The sequence below is a fragment of the Diceros bicornis genome, chromosome X, assembly GCF_020826845.1.
Source record: "Diceros bicornis minor isolate mBicDic1 chromosome X, mDicBic1.mat.cur, whole genome shotgun sequence".
Taxonomy (NCBI): Eukaryota; Metazoa; Chordata; class Mammalia; order Perissodactyla; family Rhinocerotidae; genus Diceros; species Diceros bicornis.
The window spans coordinates 15,828,686-15,852,296 of record NC_080781.1 but is presented as its reverse complement, the minus strand read 5'-3'; the positions used below and the strand labels follow the sequence as shown (position 1 = coordinate 15,852,296).

At 41.3% G+C, this 23,611-nt stretch overlaps 1 protein-coding gene across 3 annotated transcripts in view; it reads left to right on the top strand.

The window, feature by feature from the left end:
- The window catches only part of ADGRG2 (adhesion G protein-coupled receptor G2), a 137,454-nt gene that overhangs the window by 12,329 nt on the left and 101,514 nt on the right, over window positions 1-23,611 (top strand). Inside the window, exon 1 of one of the 3 annotated variants that reach the window (XM_058535533.1) lies at window positions 20,191-21,486. The exons of the other annotated variants lie outside the window; for them this stretch is intronic. The gene's annotated coding sequence lies outside the window, so the exon portion shown is untranslated. Of the gene's footprint in view, window positions 1-20,190; window positions 21,487-23,611 lie in introns of those variants that run through there. 3 annotated transcript variants of the gene reach the window in all.

Sequence of the window (23,611 nt, the reverse complement as noted above, 5' to 3'; positions counted from 1 at the left end):
ACCAAATTTCTTTGTCAAATGTCATTTTTAAGTCTTAGCATTTACAGACAGTTATTGTTTTACTCTGCTGCTTTTGCAAATGTTTTCATCTTCAGAGAGATTCATGGAAAGGACTCTGACATTTACTCTGGAATACAGGTTTCTGATAAACTTTCAGATTATAAAACTGAACTGGGTAACAAATTACAGAACTCTAACAGAGAAACTGATGGCCCCATAATGCTGCTAACAGAAGATTAAGATCAAAAATCAATTACACAGGACTGAATGAACTGGTGAGGATGATTATAATTTTTATGACTTTTTGTTTACAATATTGCTGATTTTTGTTAAAAAATGTTTTTTTCAGATTTAAGGATAACTTTTTCTTTTCTCTTAAGCTAACTATGACTTATAGCAATTTGGTAAATTATACTTTTGTAAACAGAATTGAAACATTTATCTTTTTCTCTCTACCTGATCCCTCCAGAATTTGGAAACTCTTAGTAAATGAATATTCTTATTTCATGGCAATATAGTTATTTGCATAATTTCAATAAGAATCTGTTCTCCTTATAACAGGACACAATTGGAAACATTGGTTATATTACCAAAGCTTTGACTGGAATGTTGTATTTGAGAGAAACATGCATAGACTCAGATATGACCAAACAGCTTCTGAGAGACAAAGATTGGACTTTATGGAATAAAGCCACTTGGAAATATTGGCCTGGTACCTTGTGTACAGTATTCCCAGCAACATTACTGGATAAGTAAGGAATGACACTTATCTGGCAGGTGCAAGGAACCTCAATATTTTGGCGAACTTCAAAAGAAGAGAGGAATTCACCCAAATCTGTAGGCATTACAGGCAAGTCTGATAACAAAGTCCTTGGCTTGGCTTTCCTGGCCTCAATAGGCCTTTAAAGTTCAATCTGAGATTTCTTATAAAAAGTTCCAGCAAAGCAAATTTAAAAGAACCTATATGATCAGTTGCTATTCTTGCTGTGCTTATGTAAATAATTGGGCCAAATTTATTGAAATTAGACTTATTTTACAAACTAGTTAGTCTTAATTTGGCTATCTTTGGTAAAAATGAGGGTGATTTTAGAGAGAAAAATTATGTTTCAGTAAAAGCTATAATACACATTTGTGGATATTAGATCCTAGTTCTGTTAATTGTCCTTGAGGTTTTTGTTTTCTGCCTGTAAACTGGACTGGATCCTGAATTCTAGTCTCCTGAAATACCTGGCTACAAATCTCCAAACTAACGTTTTCAATTTTTTCCATCGTTTTTATTTGAAATCATTGAGAACTGAAACCACCCTTGTTCCTGAAGCCCTGCAAACTGAAGCTGAACAACTTGATATAAACTTAAGAGAGATCACCATGATAGCATGCCTGTTGCCTGTGGCATGTCAAAAGGACACCTGAACACTCAATGACATCATCAGAGACATTTTAAGCTGCAAAAGATGCTTCGACACTGACATCTAGAAATTTTTTTTTTTTTGTGAGGAAGATTAGCCCTGAGCTAACATCCAATGCCAATCCTCCTCTTTTTTTGCTTAGGAAGATTGGCCCTGGGCTAACATCTGTTCTCATCTTCCTCTACTTTACATGGACACCGCCACAGCATGGCTTGACAAATGGTGTGTCGATGCGCGCCCAGGATCTGAACCTGCCAACCCCGGGCCACCGAAGCAGAGCGTGCGCACTTAACTGCTACGCCACTGGGCCGGCCCCTAGAAATATTCTTAATTGGCTGTCCTCTGAGCTCAGAAACTGGTTTATAATTTGCTCCAACCATTAACCTTATTTTTCTTTTGTTTCCATAAAAATGCTTCTTATTAAATACCTGATTGCTTTCTTCCACAATATAGGCCTAACTTTGGGAGCCCACCTGCATCACCACCTCCTAAAATGAATTTAACTAGACTGATCTATTATCAGGACTAAGAAACGTGTTCAGTGAGATGGAACAATCTACTACTCAGCTTCTGTACTGTGAAACTTCTTAAAGTTTCAAAGGTGGAACTGTGGCAGATCAGAATTGGCCACCCCAAAATGTGTCTCTTTGGCATGAAGATTATTTTGGGCTAACGAGGATTATTACTTTTAAAGACTGCAGACAGGGGAGAAGCTCTGAAAAGCAGAATTTACCCTTTGTAAGAAACATTTATATTTGTAAGGGAAATCTCCATCTGTAAAGGTATTTCCCTCTCTGTACCAGGAAGGGCGGGGGATGACCTTATCTCTAGAAACTCTTATCAGTGCAGAAGGCAAAGACTTAAATCTGCATAATAACCTTACTCTTGTTTACTGTGCTTTTCTGGTAATCTCCCATAACTGACTCCCCCAACCCCAGTATCCTCCTTTGTCTTTGGCTGAAGATGGTATTTAAAATGAGAGCCTCTGCTATTCTGGCCAGTTGCCCAGTTTCCTGGGTCTCTCCCATGTATACATGTTATAAAGCTTTGTTTGATTTTCTCCTGTTATTCTGTTTCATGTCAATTTAATTCATACCCCAGCCAGAAGGACCCAGAGTAGGTAGAGGATATGTCTTCCTCCACTACAACACCTTCTTTTATTTCCTCCGTCCCTCCTACGATAGCTGCTGACTCTGGCTCATTAGACAGGAACCTCCTCATATTCTCACCACCCAATCTCCCAACAAGCCCACATGTGAACAAATACTCATGGTGCTCTCCACTGTTACCATGGAACTGTGAATGAAATGTCCCCAAAGTGTCAAAGACTGGCTTCTTTTCTGGGTTCTGGACCCCTCATCCTCTTTGCCTTCTCAAGGACATATTCTTTTTTATTCTTTTTTTTTAAACTTTTTGTTTGGAAATAATTTCAAACTTTCCAAATAAGTTGCAAAAGTAAAAATAGTACAAAGAATACCCATATACCCTTTGTCCAGATTCATCTGTTGTTAACGTTTTACCCCATTTGCTTTATCATATGCACTCTTGCACATGCACGTAATTTTTTTCTGAGCCATTTGAGGGTAAGTTACATGCATCATGGCTTTTACTCCTAGGAACTTCAGTATGGATTTCCTAAGAATAAGAATATTCTCTTACATAACCACAGTACTGTTATCAACTTCAGTAAATTTAACATTGATACAATACTGTTATTTAATCTGTCATTTGTATTCCAGTTTTGACAACAGACCTGATAACATCCTTTATAGCATTTTCCCTTCTAGTACAGAGCCTGTCTAGAGTTGTTATGGCATTTAGTTGTCATGTCTCTTAGCCTCTTTTAGTCTGGAACATTTCCACAGCCTTTCTTTGTCTTTTATGACATTGGCATTGTGGGAGAGGAAAATTAAATTTTCCCTCTACCCTTCTAGGTTCTTGGCTGAGACCCCCTGTAATAAAAGACAGATTAATAGGAGAAAAGCAAACAAAAGTTTAATAACATGTATACCTCCTGTATACATGGGAGAGACCCAGGAAAACTGAGTAACTCCCCAAAATGGCCCAAGCCACCACCTTAAATATCATCTCTAGCTAAAGACAAAAGAAGGTGTTGGTGGGGGGCAGTTATGGGAGGTGACCAGGCAAAGCACAGCAAACAAGGGTAAGGTTGTTATGCAGATTTAAGTCCTGCCTTCTCCACTGATAAGAGTTTCTAGACATTTAGTCATCCTCCTCTTCCTGGTACAGAGAGGGAGACACTCTTACAAATGGAGATTTCTCTCATAAATATAACAATTTTCAGAGCTTCTCTGGTGTCTGCTATTTCTTAAAAATAATCAGCCTAAAATAATTCTTATGCCAAAGAGGCATACTTTGGGGTGGCATATTCTGCTCCCCTTCAGCATTTAGGATGAATACAGACCACCTCCTTCTCCTTTTCTTTTTTTCTTGAGGAAGATCAGCCCTGAGCTGACATCTGTTGCCAATCTTCCTCTTTTTGCTGAGGAAGATTGGCGTTGGGCTAACATCCATGCCCATCTTCCTCTACTTTATATGGGACGCTGCCACAGCATGGCCTGACAAGCAGTGCATCGGTCTGTGCCCAGGATCCAAACCCGCAAACCCTGGGCCGCAGAAGTAGAGCACACAAACTTAACCGCTACACCACCGGGCCGGGCCCATCCCTCTCCTTTTTCAATAGAACATTCATCATTTTGGGTTTGATGATTCTCGTGACTAGATATGGGTTATGCATTTTGGGCCAGAATACTGCGTAGATGATGTTGTGTCCTCAGGGTACCACATCTGGAGGCCCATGATGTCTGGATGTCCATCTCTTCCTCATTGGCGATGTTAATTTTTATCACCTGGTCAAGGTGTTGTCTAATTTCTCCACTGTGTAGTTATTAGTTTTTTCCTTCCTAATCAACACTCTGTGGAAAGACACAAATAGCCTGCTCCTCATCAGTATTTCCCTCTAGATTTAGCATCTAGTGATGATTTTTGCCTGATCCAATCTTTAGTATGATGGTTGAAAATAATGATTTTCCAACTCTGGTATTCCTTCCACGTTTACCAGCTGGCCCTCAGCAAGAGCCCTTCCTTCTCCCTCATTTATTTATTTATTCATGTATTTATTATCGGTATGGACTCAAGAATTCCTATTTTTTCAATAGTTTTTAATTCATTACTGTTCTTAATTATTTTGGTGTTCAAGTTGTGAAGGACTTAATTCTGTTTCCCTCTTTCTTTCCTGCTTTAACAAACTTCCCTCACTTCTTTTCTGGATCATTCCCATTAGTTTACAATCATGGTCTAATATGTAATATCTCCATTGGCTCTGTATCCCCTGCCTGTCACCCCCACATTTCTAGTCAGCCCTTCTCAGGGGAACCTCTTAAAAGGCTGCACTTACTTTATCACCCCACATTCTTCCCTTGTCCAACCCAGTCAGGGTCTTGTCCTGAGGCTCTTCTTGTCAGTCCTCAATGAACTCCACGTTGCCAAATACAGCAGCTGTCATTTCTCTGACATTGTGCTTGACTTTGCAGCAGAATTTGACACAGTTAGTCATTTTCTCCTTCTTTGAACACTTTCTTCCTGTGGCTTCCATTATCCTACACTCTCTTGGTTTTCCTACTCTTGCTGGTAACTCATTCTAGGACTTCATTTCTGGCTCCTCCCCTTCGGGTCAACCTACAAAGGTTGGTGTTCCTCCAGGGCACTGGGACTCCCTTCTTTCCTCTTTGTGTAGGCTCCTGATATGACCCCATTCAGTCTATGACTTTACATTCCATCCAGATGCCAGTACCTGCAGCCATGACCATTCCCACCACTCAAGATTTACTAATCCATTCTTTTAAAAGCTTTGTATGTACTGTTCCCCACCACCACCAGCTTTATTGAGCTATAATTGACAAATAGGAATTGTATATATTTAAGGTGTACAATGTGATGTTTTGATATACATATACATTATGAAATGATCACCATACTCAAGCTAACTAACACATCCATCACCTCACATAATTACCTTTGTGTGTGTGTGTGTGTGTGTGTGTGTGTGTGTGGTGAGAACACTTAGGATCTACCCTTTTAGCAAACTTCAAGTATACAATACAGTTGTGTTAACTGTACTCACCCTATTGTACATTAGATCTCCAGAACTCATTCATTTACGCTGATTTTAAAAAGTAAACTTCAGCCTCCTTAGCATGGCATTCAAACTGCGTTAGCACTATTAGATTAAAATGTAGAAATTGATCTTATTGTGTAAGGGGAATAGTCTCAAAAATATTTTGGAGATCTTTATACTGGCTCAAAAATATCATTGGGAAATACTAGAAAATAATGTTGATAAATTGACTAATTCTAAGAATGTTGAAAGTTTTGGGGGAAACTTGAAACATTAAAAGGCTCAGAAATGAGAGCTGTAGAAATGAAAAATGGAAGAAAGCACAGGAAAAATCATGTTCTTAAACACTTTTGTGCTTTTTAAATATTAAAATTAAAGAATCTTGAAACCAACAAACATTTACTGATCCACATGGATATCAATAGGCATCTCAAACTCAATATTTCCAAAGCAAAATCTTGATTCCCTGCCACCCCTACACCAAACCTGATTCTCTCCCAATAAGACCCATCCCAGTATATGGCACCACCATCCACCCAATTGTTCAAGCCCCAAGCCTGTAAGTTTCATGCCCCACATCCAACTCATCAACACATCTTGTCAATTTGGCTTCCAAAGTATATCCCAAGTGTTCCTCCACCATACTTGGGTCCACCACCATCTCTTTCTTGGATGATTGTAGTGGCCTCCTACAATCCAATTCCCATACAGCAGCTAGAGCATCTTTTTAGAAGCATTAATTGGATCATGTTACTTCCCTGCTGGATTATGATGTTCTGCCGTGTTCTGGCCCCTGCTGTTCACCTCTCCCTCTTGTGGACCAAGCTCCTTCTTTTAATTCTTCCAGGACATCAAGCTCCTTTTGGTCATTTGTATTAAATTTTTGTTCTCCCTGGAATGTTCTCTCTGCTGCCTCCCTCATCTTTCTATGGCTGGTTTTTCATCATTCATATCTCAGTTTAAATGTCACCTCTTTGATCACTTGATCTAATAGCCACCAAGTCTCCCTCTATATCATTCTTACCTTACTTTAATTCTCAACACTTATCATAATATTAGTTTTCTTGTTTATTTATTTGTATATTTATTGTCCCCCCCTTCTCTCGACATGCTAGGGCCCACACTTTATCCCTAGTGCTAGAATATTATTTGGTATGTAGTAGGTATTCAATAAATATTTGATGAATGAATGAATAATACATTTAAACTGCCTAACATGATGTCTAGCACATGGAAGACACCCAATTAATATTTTCTGGGGCTAAATGTTTCTGGGGCTAAGTCTAGAAGCTTTTGGTGAGAACAATGATCTGATAAACACATTCATATTGATAGGTTAGGATACTAATTATTAGAGTCTCCAGACAAAGGGGAATTACATTTTACCAAGAAAGCAGTGAGAGAATTCCAGGAATCACCAGTGTCACATTTTTCAGTGGAGGAGTTTCTTAGGCCTCCTAACTATAAGACTGGTTCTCAGATATTTAAAAAAATTGACATATTTACCTTGAGATTTAGACACAGAAATTTTCTAAACCTTATGGATAGTCACAAATTGAATATATGAGGAGAAGGGGAGAAAGATTGGGAGGATATATGCTCAAGTGGTTTCCCTTTTAGGCATTATTTAAAGATAAGCTGTGGGTTTTTTTGTAAACTCTTGTAGTGGATTCTATATGGTACTAAAGCTTCCAGGAAAAATCAGTACAAATGAGCTCAACTAGTGATTTTGTTATCTAGATGATTAGCAAAATGTTTTGGGGTATTTGGAGAAACCATTACCCTTGACCCAGTAGGATTTATTTTTTTAAATTGGATCAAATGCTCATTGTATTTGCAGTTCATACATGAGTCAAGAGCTGTGTACCATTATTCACTCTCGTGATATTTATCACCTCTGCATCATTATTAGTCATTTTCTTTCTAGCAACCATCTTTAGTGAAAGTAGACAAGTGTGTCAAGTAGCATTTCATGGATATATTTTGAGTCTCATTCTTTTTGACTCATCTGTGAAAGTAGATTAAGTGTGTATACATAGTTATTAAAATTAAGCTTTTTATTGAAGTACGTATTGAAGTACACGTTATGCACATTATAAATGTACAGCTCAATGAATTTTCACAAACTGCTCATATCCCTGTCACCAGCCCCCAGATCAGGAATCATAACATGAGCAGCTCCCAAAAGCCCCTTCATGTCTCCTTTGGGTCACTACCACCCCCCAAAAGTAACTATTCTGATTCTTTTTTTTTTTTTTTAAAGATTTATTTATTTATTTTCCCCCCAAAGCCCCAGTAGATAGTTGTATGGCATAGTTGCACATCCTTCTAGTTGCTGTATGTGGGACGCGGCCTCAGCGTGGCCGGAGAAGCGGTGCGTCGGTGCGCGCCCGGGATCTGAACTTGGGCCGCCAGCATCAGGGAGCGCGCACTTAACTGCTAAGCCACGGGGCCGGCCCAGCTATTCTGATTCTAATGTCATAGATTCATTTTGCCTGTTCTTGCATTTCATATATATGGTACACACAGGATATCTGCCTTTTTGCACTCAGTCTTGTTTGTGAGATTCATCCACGTTGTTGTATGTAGAGTTGCAGTTGCTATATAGTATTCAGTTATATGACTGTACCACAATGGATCCTTCCTACTGTTGATGGGCCTTTGGTTTGTTTCCAGTTTTTGGCTTTTATGAACAGTGCTGTGAGGAACACTCGTGTACATATATTTTGATGAACACGTGTGTATTACTACTCAGTAAATACTGTAGGGGAGGAAAAATAATTTCCCCTCCACCCTTCTAAGTTCTTGGCTGAGACCCCCCCCCATAATAAAAGATTAACAGGAGAAAAACAAACAGAAGTTTGATTACATGTACACCTCCTGTAAACATGGGAGAGACTCAGGAAAACTGAGTCACTTCCCCAAATAGCCCAATCCACCACCTTCAATACTATCACCAGCTCAAGACAAAAGAAGATGGGGGGGCCAGTTATAGGAGGTGACCAGACAAAGCACAGTAAACAAGGGTAAGGTTGTTACGCGGATTTAAGTCCCACCTTCTCCACTGATAAGAGTTTCTAGAGATTTGGTCATCCTGTCTTCCTGGTACAGAGAGGGAGACACCCTTACAAATGGAGATTCCCCTTATAAATGTAAATGTCTCTTACAAAAGGGTAACTTCTACTCTGTTTTTAGAGCTTCTCTTATGTCTGCTGTTTATTAAAAATAATCAGCCTCAAGGTAATCCTTATGCCAAAGAGGCATATTTTGGGGTGGCATATTCTGTTCCTCTTTAATACCTAAAAGAATGCTTTAAATATTTTTCTAATTGTTTTCACAGTTGTCAATTGTTTTTTCCTCGGATTAGTAGCCACCTTTGGACATACTCACACATCTGTATCCATATATAATGTCAAGGCTTTGTATTCATAACTTGAATTAAGCTTTAGCATCAGTTGTTTTTCTACTTTAATTTTTTCTGAGAGCCTGTTTCTTTTTTTTTTTTTGGTGAGGAGATCAGCCCTATGCTAACATCTGCCAATCCTCCTCTTTTTTTTTTTTTTTTTTGCTGAGGAAGACTGGCTCTGGGCTAACATCCATGCCCATCTTCCTCCACTTTATATGGGATGCCGCCACAGCATGGCTGGCCAAGCAGTGTGTCGGTGTGCTCCCGGGATCCGAACCGGCAAACCCCAGGCTGCCGCAGCAGAGCGCACACACTTAACCACTTGCGCCACCGGGTCGGCCCCATCTAAGAGCCTGTTTCTATGCTCATTTATTCCTTTACCAACTACCTATATAAAATGTCATTTCTAAATATTTTAAGAATTTTGGCTTGCTTTTTCTTTTCCTGCAACACACACACACACACACACACACACACACACACACATATAATTATTTTGAAAGGAAAAACACTCCTGGAACCGTCGAATGTATTTTGCAGATATCGAGGCAAAGGTTTACCCAACTGAATAGTCTTGGAATGGTACTGATTCCTAATTTTACCAAGGGGGAAGAAAGGGAAGAAAGAAGTAAATGAGGAGCTTTTGGAAAACTAAAGTATGCTTTATTTTGTTGTGATTACACTAGGTCAGCAGGCTGACACTAGTAATTCCCTTTGTCCTAAATTGCATTAACTTACTCCATCCAGCAAATCTGAAGTTAATTAGACAAACTGGATAGAGCAAATACCTTCTACTTACTTTTGGTAGGAGACAAGGTCACTAAATGTACTCTTTATGCAGAGAACAAGTAGCGAATAGTATTATCTACAGCAGTGCTTTTCCATTGCACAAACTGATCACCTGGGGGTCTTGTTAAAATGCAGATGTGGATTCTGTAGCTCTGAGGTGGGGCCGGAGATTTCTGCTTTTCAGAAGACCACACTTTGAATAGTGAGGCTTTAGAGCACAGCTGGGAATCACCTGAAACCCTTGTCCATTAAACGCCTCTGCCCAAGTGCCTCTCTGGGCTTGTCCTCCCAGCGCTGAAGAAACAGGTATGTGCAGTCCACCTTATAATGGAGACCAAGCCCAGTGCTCTTTGAGCCTTTCTTTCACCTTAGAGTGGAGACCAAGCCCAGTGCTCTTTGAGCCTTTCTTTTAACCTCAAGTAGCAACTCCTTTCAACCCCCCGCCTCACCTAGTCTCTCCTCAAACATTCCAAACACCTGAAGAGAAACCACTGAACTCAAATGCACGCCAAACCAAAACACACACACACACACACACACACACACACACACTCACTCACATACACACACACACAATCCCAGGTACTGACCTGAAGAAAGGAGAGGGGCAGGGTAGGCGTCAAACCACCCTCTTTTCTCCTGGCTTCAATGTTTCGTACTTCCTTATACATTCCAGAGAGACTGGGTGTCCATTTCAACGTCTTGGCCTTGAGCATAAGCTAGCCGCCTTCCAGCCACTAGCTGTGCATTTCTCTGCCTGAGAGCCCGCTCTGCCTGCCCATTTGGCAGGTGGGGGTGCCGGGGAATTAACACTCCCCAACCCACCCTGGGAGCATCCCTCAACCAATGCCTGATGAAAGCTGGTAGATGAATAGCCCAGTGCCTTTGCCCACGAGTAGGATAACTCTGAGCTGGACAGGTCTTCTGTGCTGGCTCCCAGACTTCCCTAGGACTGTGCTTCAGTTGCCCTCAGTGGTAATTGGCTTGATAATGCATCTGTCTTAGCTGCCTTCCTGTGCCCCTCTCACTTCCGCATTCTCCTATCTGTTTCCTGGGATCACATCCTAAATAAACTATTTGCTCTTCAATCCTTGCCTCAGAGTTACCTTCTGGAGGAACTCAAACTAATGCTGGGCTCTTTGAGGCCACCAGTCAGGAAGTACTTTTGTTCGTTTTAATAAAACCCCACTACAAGAAAACACAGGAGCCCCATGGGGTTTGTTCTAGGGGGGGTTTCACCAGTGTGTGGTTATTTTGTTGGCATGACACCAACCATTCAGATGGCTGGAAATAAGCCCAATATTGGAGAGAATGCTTCCGTGTTCCTGGGCTGTTTGGGGATCACGTCAACAGAGTTGGTATTCTGGGCTCACCAGCAGAGCTGATTCTCGTCTTTCTTGTATCTCTGAGTTCTGTCCCAGAGCCCTTGACCACATCTTGTGGCCCCTGCAAACTTCAACCTTGCTGGATCCTACTTCCATGCTCCTTTCTATAGGCCTCCCTCTCTGAGGTCCTCTCTGTGGGCTCTCTGCCCAGCCCCTTGGGACAATGAGTCCTTTCTTGGACCTCCACTTTACTGTGTGGAGGCCCCTGACATTAAGTTTCAAGGATGTTCCCCCACCTGTCTTCCAAGCTTTGCGTCAGTGGTCATTGTTCCTCCTAGCTGTCTTCAGCTTATCCCCCTCCTCCTGCCTTCTTCCCCAAACTGGAAGTGGATCTGAACCTTGGCATAATTTAAGCCTCTCAGTACATTTTAGGGCTGCCTGTGCCCAAATTGGAGTTCTTAGGTCTTCTATATGTTCAGAAGTGTGCTATGACCCAGCCTTCTCCCCTCCAGACCTCATATGTAGAATTCCCCTTTCTATGGTTGCTCACGTGTGTGGAACCCATTCCAGGCAGGGATGTTTGGGAGGGTGGCCTGACCTGGCACTCGGGACTGGATTTCTCACAATCTTGCTCTACCTCTGCCAGGGTGTGCTGCCCACCAGGCTGAAGACCCATTTCTTTGTTTGGGCCTCTTGGGGTTCCTAATTAGAGACCCTTGGTCCTTTGGATTTGGTATTTTCCTGGTACGTGCTACATCATCAGGGATAGCTTTCATGTAAACATCCCTGAAAACATCAAGGATGGATGGCTAGGTGACTGCTTCCCTGTGACTTTGGGCTCTCTTCCTGGTTTGCAGACTGCCACCTTCTTTCTATGTCCTCAAATGGTGGGGAGAGAAAGAGAAAGAGCTCAAGAGAGAGTGTGAGATCAGCAAGCTTTCTCTTCTCAATAAGGCCACAGTCTTATTGGATTAGGGCCCCACCCTTATGACCTCATTTAACCTTAATTACTTCCTAAAGAACTTATCTCCAGATACAGTCACACTCGGGTTAGGGCTTCAACATATGAATTTTGGGGGGACACAATCCAGTCCATAGCAATAACTGTGCCCAGCTCCCCCGCCCCCAGCATCTTGCCTATTCATCTGGCTGAATCCTGAAATTCCACAGTTAGAGATTCATTTCTTTGGTTTAAAAGTTGATAAAATGCAAATGGGCACAGAATTTGTAGATGTGCCTCGATGTGAGGTCTTCTCCTGAGAGCCTGAGGGAATTCAAAAAGTATGAGGTCACGGGGCGGCTTGGTGGCGTAGTGGTTAAAGGCGCGCGCTCCACTACTGGCGGCCTGGGGTTTGCGGGTTCGGATCCTGGGCGCGCACCGACGCACCGCCTCTCGGGCCATGCTGAGGCCGCGTCCCACACACAGCAACTAGAAAGATGTGCAACTATGACGTACAACTATCTACTGGGGCTTTGGGGGAAAAAAGGAGGAGGACTGGCAATAGATGTTAGCTCAGAGCCGGTCTTCCTCAGCAAAAAGAGGAGGGATGTTAGCTCAGGGCTGATCTTCCTCACAAAAAAAAAAAAAATCATTAAAAAAAAAAAAAGTATGAGGTCTTTGGGCACCAACAAGTTGGGAATGGGCCCCACCTAGAGGAGAGAAAGGGTACTAAAAAGGAAGTCATTTTCTCCAAGCAATGTCTGTTAACTTTGCCAAGGCCTGTTCAAGTCCTCAGAATTATTTTCTTATCAGTTCCTGCAAAATAACCCTTAAAATCAACGAGTTGAGTACTTAGCCTTGCTTTCTTGGATCTATGAGCGATTTGAAAGACTGCTTTTTAAAGAGGGAGTCTTAATGACTCTATGCAAAGGAGAAGTAGGAGTACAACTTCTCATTGGTTTATCTAGCCTTCTATCAACACAGACATTTTATTAGCCAGAAAATGATGTATAATGACAACAGGTGTTTGTAGTAACAATTCTTATGTGTTGTTGGAGCCTAAAGTACTTTTTGAATCATCAAAGATTAAATTATGTATGGGATGATTTTTATATTAACTGTGATTTTGATAAAGTCTTAGTTACTGTTTGTTACCAAATGGTAATCCTTGATCAACCAGGATATTTCCACTTCAATACTTCATCTTCCTCCTCTGCTAGCATCAAAATGGTACCTGAGGCAAAGTGAGCCCTTCTTGTGGCTTGTTATTGCTGCGATCAGCTGCTTATGGGTAATTAGCACAGGTAATCAGAATACTGAGTATCAGTTAGGCACATGGCTTTGACCACTATGTGGCCTTTGCTCCTAGGGGGACCCATTGAAGGTGGATCAGTGTTGGTTCAGTATCTGCTGGGGAAAGTGCATGGAATTCCATCCCCTTTGCATTTGCTCCATCAATGGTGTTATATGGAGGTCCTCAATCCTGACCATACCTTAGCTTTAAAAAAGTGCACAGAGGTAAGCACTATCCTGAATTTGGTGTTTATCTTCTCAGACGTTCCTTTATATTTATCTCACATGTGAATATGTCCCTAAGCAACAGAGAATGCTACTTGCATGATTTATTTATTTATTTATTTATTTTCCCCCCAAAGCCCCAGTAGATAGTTGTATGTCATAGCTGCACATTCTTCTAGTTGCTGTATATGGGACTCGGCCCCAGCATGGCTGGAGAAGCAGTGCGTATGTGCGCACCCGGGATCTGAACCCGGGCCGCCAGCAGCGGAGCGTGCGCACTTAACCGCTAAGCCACGGGGCCGGCCCATACTTGCATGATTTTAAACTTAATATGATTGGTATCTTTCTTATTGTCATATTCTTCTGCAACTTTCATCTTCAGTGAATGTCACTTTTGTGAGATTTGTTCTTGTTGCTACATGTAGCTCTAGCTATCTTTTTTTTCTTTGCTCTCTGGTATTCCGTTATGTAAATATATGATTTATTTATGCATTCTTCTATTGATGGTCATTTAGTTGTTTCAGTTTTTGTTATTAAAAATAGAGTTGCTGTGAACAGCCTTGAACAAGTTTCCTTGGGCTAATATATGAATGTTTCATTAGGGATTATATCTAGGAATGGAAGTGCTGGGTGGTAGGGTATATGCCTCTTCAGCTGTACCAGATGTTGCCAGATTACTTTCCTAAGCAACAGTGTAGGAGACTTCCTGTTGCTCAGCATCCTCGCCAACACTTAGCACAGTCAGACTTTTGAATATTGCTAAGACGATAGGTATGATATCGTATCTCTTTTGGTTTTGACTTGCATTTCCCTGGGCACTAGTGTTCACTGACTCTTTAAATTTCATCTTTGTGAAATTCTAGTTGGTTGTCTATTTTTTTCTATCACGTTGTCTGTATTTTTTTAAATTGATTTGTAGATGTTCTTTATATATTCTGGATACTAATTTTTAGTGATATATGTTGTAGATAACATCTCCCACTTTGTGGCTTATTTTTTCACTTTTTATGGTATTTTCTGATAGACAAAGTTCTTACTTTTAATATAGTCAAATTTCTTCTTTATGTTTTGTACTTTTTGCATCCCTATCCCAAAGACATAAAGATATTCTTCTATATTGTCTCCTAAAAGTTTTAGATGTTGGATTTTGAAATACTTTTAGTCTAATTGGAATTGAAGGAGGAATCTGCGTGAATTGTTTTTCCATGTGGAAAATCTGTTGTCCCAGGATCATTTATTGAGCAACTGATCCTTGCCCTCCTGCCCTGCATCTACCCTGGCATCTCCTTTGCTTCCAGGCTTGCTCAAATTTGGCTTCCCGTCATATTTGTCTAACCGTGAGTGAATACTGCACTGCCTTGATTGCTGTAGCTTTCCAGTGAGGCTTGGTGTCTCGTAGGGCAAGCCCTCCTTTCTTGTTCTTCTTTGTCAAATTGTCTTGGCCACTTGCTTTTACATTTACACCTTAGAATTACCTTATCAAGTTCCATAAAGAACCTCATTAAGATTTTGAGTGAAATTGCCTTGAATTTGTGTCATGGTACATTTTGCTCCAAAACTACTTTTACATAGATTACCTCATTTGCATCACACAACAACTTGGGAGGTAGGTTAATATTACTTCCATTTCTCAGATGAGGAAACATAATTAGAGAAATTAAATGCCTTGCCCACAGCTCACAAAGCTGGTCAATGGCAGAGCCAGGTCTTTTATTTTTTAAACTTTTTCTTTTTCCCCCCTTTTCTTATTGGGAAATAATTCACATACCATAAAATTCACTCTTTTAAAGTGTACAATTTAATATTTTTAGCATATTCACAAGGTTGTGTAACCATCACCACTGTCTAATTCCAGAACATTTTCATCACCCCAAAGAGAAGCCCTGCACTCATTAGGAGTCGCTGCCCATGTCCCCCTCCTCCGCCCAGCCCCTGGCAACCACTAATCTACTTTCTATCTCTATGGGTTTGCCTATTCTGGACGTTTCATATAAATAGAATCATGCGATATATGGCCTTCTGTGTCTGACCGCTTTCACTTAGCATCATGCTTTCAAGTGTCCTCCATGTCATGAATCACAACTTCATTCCTTTTTCTTTTCCTTCTTCATTTTCATCTTCTTTTTTTTTTCATTCCATTCCTTTTCCTTCATTCCTTTAGCCAAGTCTTCTGACTCCAAGTCCAGTGTTCTTTTCACAGTTACCATATTAAATCCATCTGTAATCATCAAGAAGTTAAGGACACAATGAAATTATTATTCATGAGCCTAACAACGAAGTTCTTCAGCCTCACTCCCTGTTGGCATGCAGTAGGCATTCAGACATTGAGGTGAGAGCACCAGAATATAGGATCAGTGTCAGAGTTCTTTAGAAGAATCTTGCCCATGTTGCTTACTCTATGCTAAGCCAAAATTTTGCTAAGCACTATGTCTAGAAAGCTGAATGTTGTTTAGGTTGTGAGCTGTGCATTGGATATGCACTTACCTTTGTAGAAATGAAGTAGTATTTTCTTCTGGTGAACATTAGGTAGTTCAATTGAATGTATTATATAGATCTTGGTTTGAAAGAATTACATAAAGCACCTTGTGTAAAGAACCCTTCTTTCTTTAGAAATGTACCTATTCAGTTAAGCATTATTTTGCTGTTAACTTTAACCATGAGCTTGAATTGAACTATGAAGAAAACTGAGAATGAATGACACTACAGTTTGCCAAGCCCTGAACTAAACTAGGCACAACTGTATGTTTCCCTGCAAAGCCTGATGAATCAATTCCTTACAGCTCCCCAGACCACTCCCAGTGAACAACTGAACCCACATTTGCCAGGGTAGGGGGAGGGGAGAGGAGGGATTAAACACACACACACACACACACACACACACACACTCATAATTAGTTGATCTGAAACAAACCTCAAGCTATTCTCTTAACTAAACCTAAATCAAGCCAATAATTCATTTAGATTTTAACCAGCTATTTTAGAAATTGTTTTATAAGGCTTTAGTTCTTCCAAATGTTCACAACCCACAAAATTGGTTTTGGAAATGATCTTTTTTCCCTTTGCCTACAAGGAATTGCATGGTTGAGTTTGAGTTCATTCAGTTTTTCTTCCCCTAGGTTTTCAGATAGCATTCTCTTTCTCTCCTTCCTTCTTTTACTTGCTGTGGATTTGCCCTTCTTCCCCAATAGCATGTCCGACTCATTCAAAATCTCTCCATTTGTTCATCCATGCATTCTTTCAACAAATATTTATAAAGTTCTTACTATGTGCCACAGGCCCTTTTCTGGGCACTGGAGACTCAACAGTGAACCAAACAGACAAAACCTCTGCCTTCAACAAAACTTTTCCAGTGGGAGAAGCAGATAATAAATAAGTAAAATATGCGATTATGTTAGATGGTGGTTAGTGCTATCTGTGGAGGAAAGTGATTCAGAAAAGAGGCACGGGGAGCATTGAGGGGTTGCAATTTTAAATAGGATTTCTTTAGGTCAGGGTTGGCTAAGTATGGCCTGTGGCCCTCCACCTGTTTCTGTAAATAAAGTTTTATTGGCACACAGCCACACTTGGTCATTTATATATTGTGACTGCTTTCATGCTACAAGAGTAGAGTTCAGTAGTTGCAACAGAGACCATATGGGCTGCAAAGCCTAAAATATTTACTATTTGGCCATTTATAGAAAATATTTACTATTTGGCCCTTTGAGAGAAAATGCAGATTTTTACATATGATAACTTTTTAGAATTAAATCCATGTTGTGCTTTTCAGCTTCCAAAGCGTTTTCACAAACTCGGCCTCGTCCGAGTGTTGCAGCGAGGTTGTGAGTTGGTCTCGGTAGCTTTGTTTTACAGGTGACTGAACCAAGGCTTGGAGAGGTTACTGTGGTTGTCCAGGGTGGCTGACCTTGTAAAGTGGTGGTGTTGAGCTCTAAAAGCTAGTGCTTTTTCCAGCCTAACCTCCTACTCCTGATGATAGCTACAGCCCAGGTTTTTAGCACCAGGGGCTTCCTAGCATACAAAACACAGAGAGGCAATACTGTGTGGATATCAAGAGAGTGAGTTCTGAAGTGTGGGATCTGAAGAAGTTTAGATCTTCACTCTGCCATTTACCTCTGTGACCTCAGGCAAGTTATTTAACCTCTCTATGCCATATTTCAGTTTCCTGTTCTGTAAAGCAGTTATAATAGTGTGCCTTCTGGGTAGAGTGGTGATATATCCCGGTTTGCCCAAGGCAGCCCTGATTTCTGCCTGTTTTCTCTGCATTAATTAATAGTGCCTCATTTTACTCACAGATACCTACCCCAGTTTGGACATTATTTACGCACCCTAGCTAGGGTCATTGCAGGGATTCAGTACCAATAAAGCGCTTAGCACCCTGCCCAACCAGAGGTTGCTTTTACTAGACCTGGGCTGTTGTTTCTTCTCTCAACGCCATCTGACCCATCACTTAATTTTCTTCTGACTTGTTCTATTGTTCCATTAAGTCCAGACTGATTCCGGTCTGAAGCGATTTTGCGTGTCTGGGTAAATAGGCAAGCGAGGATCCTCTTCCAGGGCACAGTGCCTTCTGCCTGCAGTGCTCACCCCCAGCGAGCCTGCAGGCTCACTCCCTGACCTCTTCAGCAGGTACTTTGCTCACACGTCTTCATGATGCTTTCACAGGTCACCTCTCAAAACTTGCCACCCCCTCCCACACCCGCTTTGTATCTACTTCCCTCCTTTAGTTTTCTACTTAATACTTACTAGTAACACACAGATTTTATTGAGCAGCTAATAATGTTTTTAGTGTTGTTTTGTTTTGCTGCTACTTGGATAGAAAAAAAAATACACTATGCCTGTAAGATTTATTTTTCTGTTTTTAAAAATAATGTATCTTTATTGTTAAAATTTTAGGAATTACAGAAAACCACAATGAAACAAATATAAGCCACCCATAGTCCTACCTCTCCCCCCAGAGTTGGCATTTTGAGGTGTATTAAGAAGAAAGCAATTTTACACCAGCTCTTGGGGGAATGCATTTTCTAGTCTAATCCTATAACCTTAGCTAACAGCTTATAAGCAAATAAAGATTTACTATATTCTCTAAGTATTATAATTTTGATTCCTTTAAGATGCATGTTTCTACTCCATTTTTTCATCCAAAACTGGTCTGAGAGAAAATATCAAAATACTGGTCCAGCCTAGTCTCATCTTTAAAAGTAAAGAAAAAGCCATGGAAGACCAGCTGGGTGAAAAGGAACGTTCCCCCACTCGGAGTTAAGGTTTCTTGGCATGTTGGCAAAGCGTTAGCCTGACTCCTGCCAACATGAGCCTCTTAATAGAAATGATCATGTGGTGACATACTTTCTATTTGCTGGGCTTTATGATATGGAGCAAGTTGCACATTCTTTCTGTGTCGTTGGCTTCTCTGAGAATATAATTCAGTTCCTTATGTGTTGACTTCACAGCCCCCTTTAAAACTTGTGATTGTTTCATATATTTGTCCATTTACATTTTCGTTTGAGTGCCCCACTGGCCTGTAAGTTCCAGAAGGGCACAGTTGGATCTGTCTTGCTCGCCAGTGTGTCCCTAGTGCTGCATGTAGTGCCTGGCACATGGTATTTACTCACTCAATATTTGTTGAATGGGAAGGCGCCGAGCAGGGCAGCACACTCGCTCTCCATGCAGTGAGGCTGTCCTCCTCCCGGGCCGGGGTGGGGACGACCCAGGGGCTGCGAGAGAATAAACCCTTCAAAGGTGGCCTTGGCCCCTCAAATATCATCCTCACTTTCTCCCCCAGGTCCCAGATTCCTTTAACAAATGACAAAGTCATCAATTCAACCACCCGAGTTAGTTTAGTGCCAGTGCCTTTTGAGACAGGAAGTTCATTAGGACCTTCACACTCAGGGATCAAGAGTGGATATTAGCTACGCTCCTGGGGGCAGTTGTGATAGGGTGGGAATGAAGAGAAGAGCACAGGGAAGGGAGGCAGAAGAGGGGCTGGGCAAGGTGGGACGGCCACGGAGGAAAGAGTGCAGAAAGAGCGGTGGGCCCACCGCTGACACGGTCTCTTCTAGAGAAGCACATTCAATTTCACGCATAGTCCGGGCATGTGAAGCAATTAGCAGAGTGCCTGACACACCTAAGCAGTTCATGATGGTGATAACACTAATAGCTAATATTTTGTCTGAGCCTGTGCTATGAGCCTAACTCTATGTTGAGCACTTTTCCTGTGCTTACTCAGTACTCCTTCACAAGAATTCTAGGACACAAATATGATGGTTATCCTCATATTAAGGGTAAGGAATCTGAGGTAGAGAGGCATTCAATATCCACGATTACTTTATCCTGCAACTTGTGGTAGGCTACAATTAAATACTGGTCATTCTTATCATGACTCAGTCAAAATATTTGCTGCCTCCCTACACCTCCCTTTTTTCTGCAGTATTATATGTAAAAATGCTTTGATAATTTTGTCAACAATTTGCCATTATTACTGTAGAATAACTAAAGGCACCTTATAATACTTTTAGAATGTGAGTTTTAAATGCAGATATTTTGAGATATTGTACACTTGTTTTTACTTGCATGAACACGCTACATTTTCTTTATTCAGGAAGGATCATTTTCATATCGAATGCTATTTTCAATCTATATTTCTAAGTATAATGCTGATAATTACTATTTATTGAGCGTTTGCTATGTTCCAGGGATTGTTTTATATGTATTGACACATTTATGTGTCCCAACAACTGTGAGATGGATGCTATTGGTATTATCCCCATTTTACAGATGAAGAAACTGAGGCACACAGAAAGACTGAGTTACATGCCTGATGTTTTAAGGGCAGCAAATGGCAGAGCCAGAATTCAAAGGCAGGGACTTATGCCCCTTGAAACGCTCTGCCATTTGCTTTATGAGTGGGCATGGCGCCTTTTCTTTTCTATGGTTAATATTCATCGACAGTTCACAAAGAGTTAGGAAGTTATTGAATATTCCTTCCTGGGAAACCCCACTAGCTGTAACCTGACTTTCCCATTTTGGTCCATTTCCTTTCAACCCAACCCTGTCTAATGGGAACCTGGGAGACTAATTGAAATATCTTGATTCTTATTCACCCTGCACTTCTCTTACTGTAAAATTTTTCATCCATCCCTGAGACTAACCTATGTGACTGTTATACTTCAGATGAGAGAAATAATGTTTACTTTTCCCCTCAGCATTCTAGGTATAATTCTAGTTAACAAGTCACTAGTTTCACCAGTAGAATGTTTTTGGCATTCCATACGCTGACTAGCAAAGTGTGGATTGTTGGTCGAGACCTGGGTAGCAGAAGGACTTGTGGGAGCTGCTTCTGGAGAGTGGCCTTTCTGCTCTCAGGTTTGCTGACCCCTCAAAGAGTTCAAGGTTACACTAACTGATGCACACATAATATCACACTGCTTTCCCTGCAGTGAATTAAAGGGAGTTACAGACCTTGTAACAGTTAGGCCCAATGACCTCATTGTTCATGGAGACTTTGGGGTCTGGTGGCAAGCGATTAGCTTTGGGAGTCACTTCACTCATGTGTTCTGCTCCTGTTTTCCCCAAATCTCCTGGGAATTAGTCTCTTACTGCAAGGGAAAGAATAATCCTCCCACACTACTTGGAACACCTCAGTTTTGGAAAAATCATTTAAAAAAATACTGTGAAGCCACCCATGCTGCATCAGTGCTGAAGGGTCATTTGGGAAAAGGCAGCGTCCAGACGCTTGTGGGAGGTAAGATTTTTATGGGCTATTTGTATGTCCAGTTTTGCAGTCTTCAGAGGACTCCATTGGGGCTGTCAATGAAAACCATTGAACCTGTCAAGTTGTTGTTTGCCAGGTCTCCTGGAAAAAACACGCTGACAAATCAGCAGCACAGGGCGAGTCAAAGAGGATCGTGCTAAAAAAAGAAGAAAATGGATGGCCCTGCTCTGGTGTGAGGCCACGGCCAAGTTCCCTGGTGAGAGAGGAGTTTCCACCATCGGAGGCTTTCCCCACCCTACCTTACACCATCCAGTCTGCAAAAATAACTCCACTTCCGGTGGAGCCAAGTAGAGTCATTTGAAGGCAACGTAAGCAAAAGGAGCAGGTAGTGTTGATGCTTGAAGAGAACATCCTGATGAGGGAGGAAAAAAAAAAATAGAATCAGGAAAAGGCCAGCCAGCAACTGGGAGATTTTCCTGGATGTAGGAGAGCTGCTTGATTTCCAGTTTCTAAGGAACAGCCGAGAAAACCTAAACCAATAATGTAAGCAAACCCCTCCTTGGGAGTCTCTTCCCTATTCCTCCCCACTTTGCCCTCTCCGAGCTAACAGCCACTTCCCATCTCAATGCTCCTGTTTTGTCCATGCCTGACCCCACTGGGCCCTCTCCAGCATCCATGCCTGTAGTATCCCTACTCACCATCAAAGTTGACCTGATCAATTAAGTCACACTCATCTGTTAATGACCACAGTAATTGAAATGTGCATTCTTTAACAGGTTGCAATGCCTTACAAAAAAATAAGCCTTAAGAGGTGGTCTTTCAGATATCAGTCAAAAATTAAGAACTTTTGGGGTAGGAGAGGAGTTCTTTCACCTCAAATAGTATAATCACTTCTTCATTCATAGAGAGCAGTGCAAACTACTGCCCACGGGCAAAATCCCACTAGCCTCTTGATTTGTAAATAAAGTTTTATTGGCACACAGCCACGCCCATTCATTTACATTTTGTCTAGGGCCATTTTCTTGCTACAATGGCAGAGTTGAGTAGTTGCAGCAGATATCTTACAGCCTTCAAGGCTGGAAAACTTTGCTATGTGACCTTTTACAGAAAAGGTTTGCTGACCCCTGGTGTAAAGGGAAAACTGATTTGTATAATTATTTTGAATCTTCCTCCTTTTCTGAACTCTGATTCCCATTATATTTCATTAGATTTTCATGTGTGTATGACATAAACAAATCTATAGTCTCCCTTCCTTGATTATACCTCTTACTTTGGATTTTTGTTTCACTGAATTGCTCAGACCTTGAGAGCACTGTTTGAGAATGGAGATCAGAAATCCCAGACTGGAACCCCACTTCCACTCTGTCACCCTGCAATCCATTTTCCACTCAACAGCCAAAACAGTCTTGTTAAAATGTGAACACGTCACCCTCTGTTTAAAATCCTTCAGTGACTTTCCATTGCTCTCAGAACAAAACACACAAATCCTCACCTTGGCCACCAAGCCTCAGGTTGAGCTGAGCCTTGCCTGCTCCTCCAGCCTCATCCCTCAGACTGCTCCCCCTGCCCCTCTGTGTGCTGCTCACTCTGGCCTTTTTTCAGTTCCTTACATGGGCCCTACTTCCTCCTGCCACAGTTGCCTTTGCACATATTGCTTCCTCTACTTGGTATGGTCTTTCCCTGCCTCTTTGCTAAATTAATTCCTCTCACTTGTCCTTCAGGTTTTAGCATCACTTCCACAGAGAAACCTTCCCTGACCCCCTAGGTCAAATCCCACTGTCTTCACCCAGAGGTCCATATGCTTTTCTTGGTGGCACTTACCACAGTTGCAGTTTTGTATTTCTTAGTGTTAATTTTTGTATTACATCTTTGTTTCCCCACTAGACAATAAGCTCCTTGAAATCAGGACTTATTTTGCTTTTCCGTGTATCCCCAGTACCTAGCATGGGGTTAGGAACTTGCCTGGCAGCTTCTCTGTAAACATTTGTGGGTCATTGGGATAATGCATGCAAAGGCATTTTGTCTACCATAAGTCACGGTACAAATGAAAGGGATTATTGCTATCAAGAACAGATGAGGAGGAGGAAAAGTCATTCTCTTTAGATGGGGAGGTTCTATAGACAGTTTTGGGACATAGGGAGATATTGGAAGGCGCTTGGGGCAATAAAGTCTTCCTCTGCTCTTCCAGAAGACAGCATTGGAAAATCAAGAAAAATCTTAGAAATGTGTTCCAGAGGATATACTTCTGATTTATTCTTATTGATGGAAGCCATTAAAATCTCTGTCCACCTGACATTTTGGTGGTCAGTTTCAAAATACATTCACACATGCACCTAGAGAAGAAGAGAACTTCTCCAGGGAATCCTAAGGGAGAAAAGAGT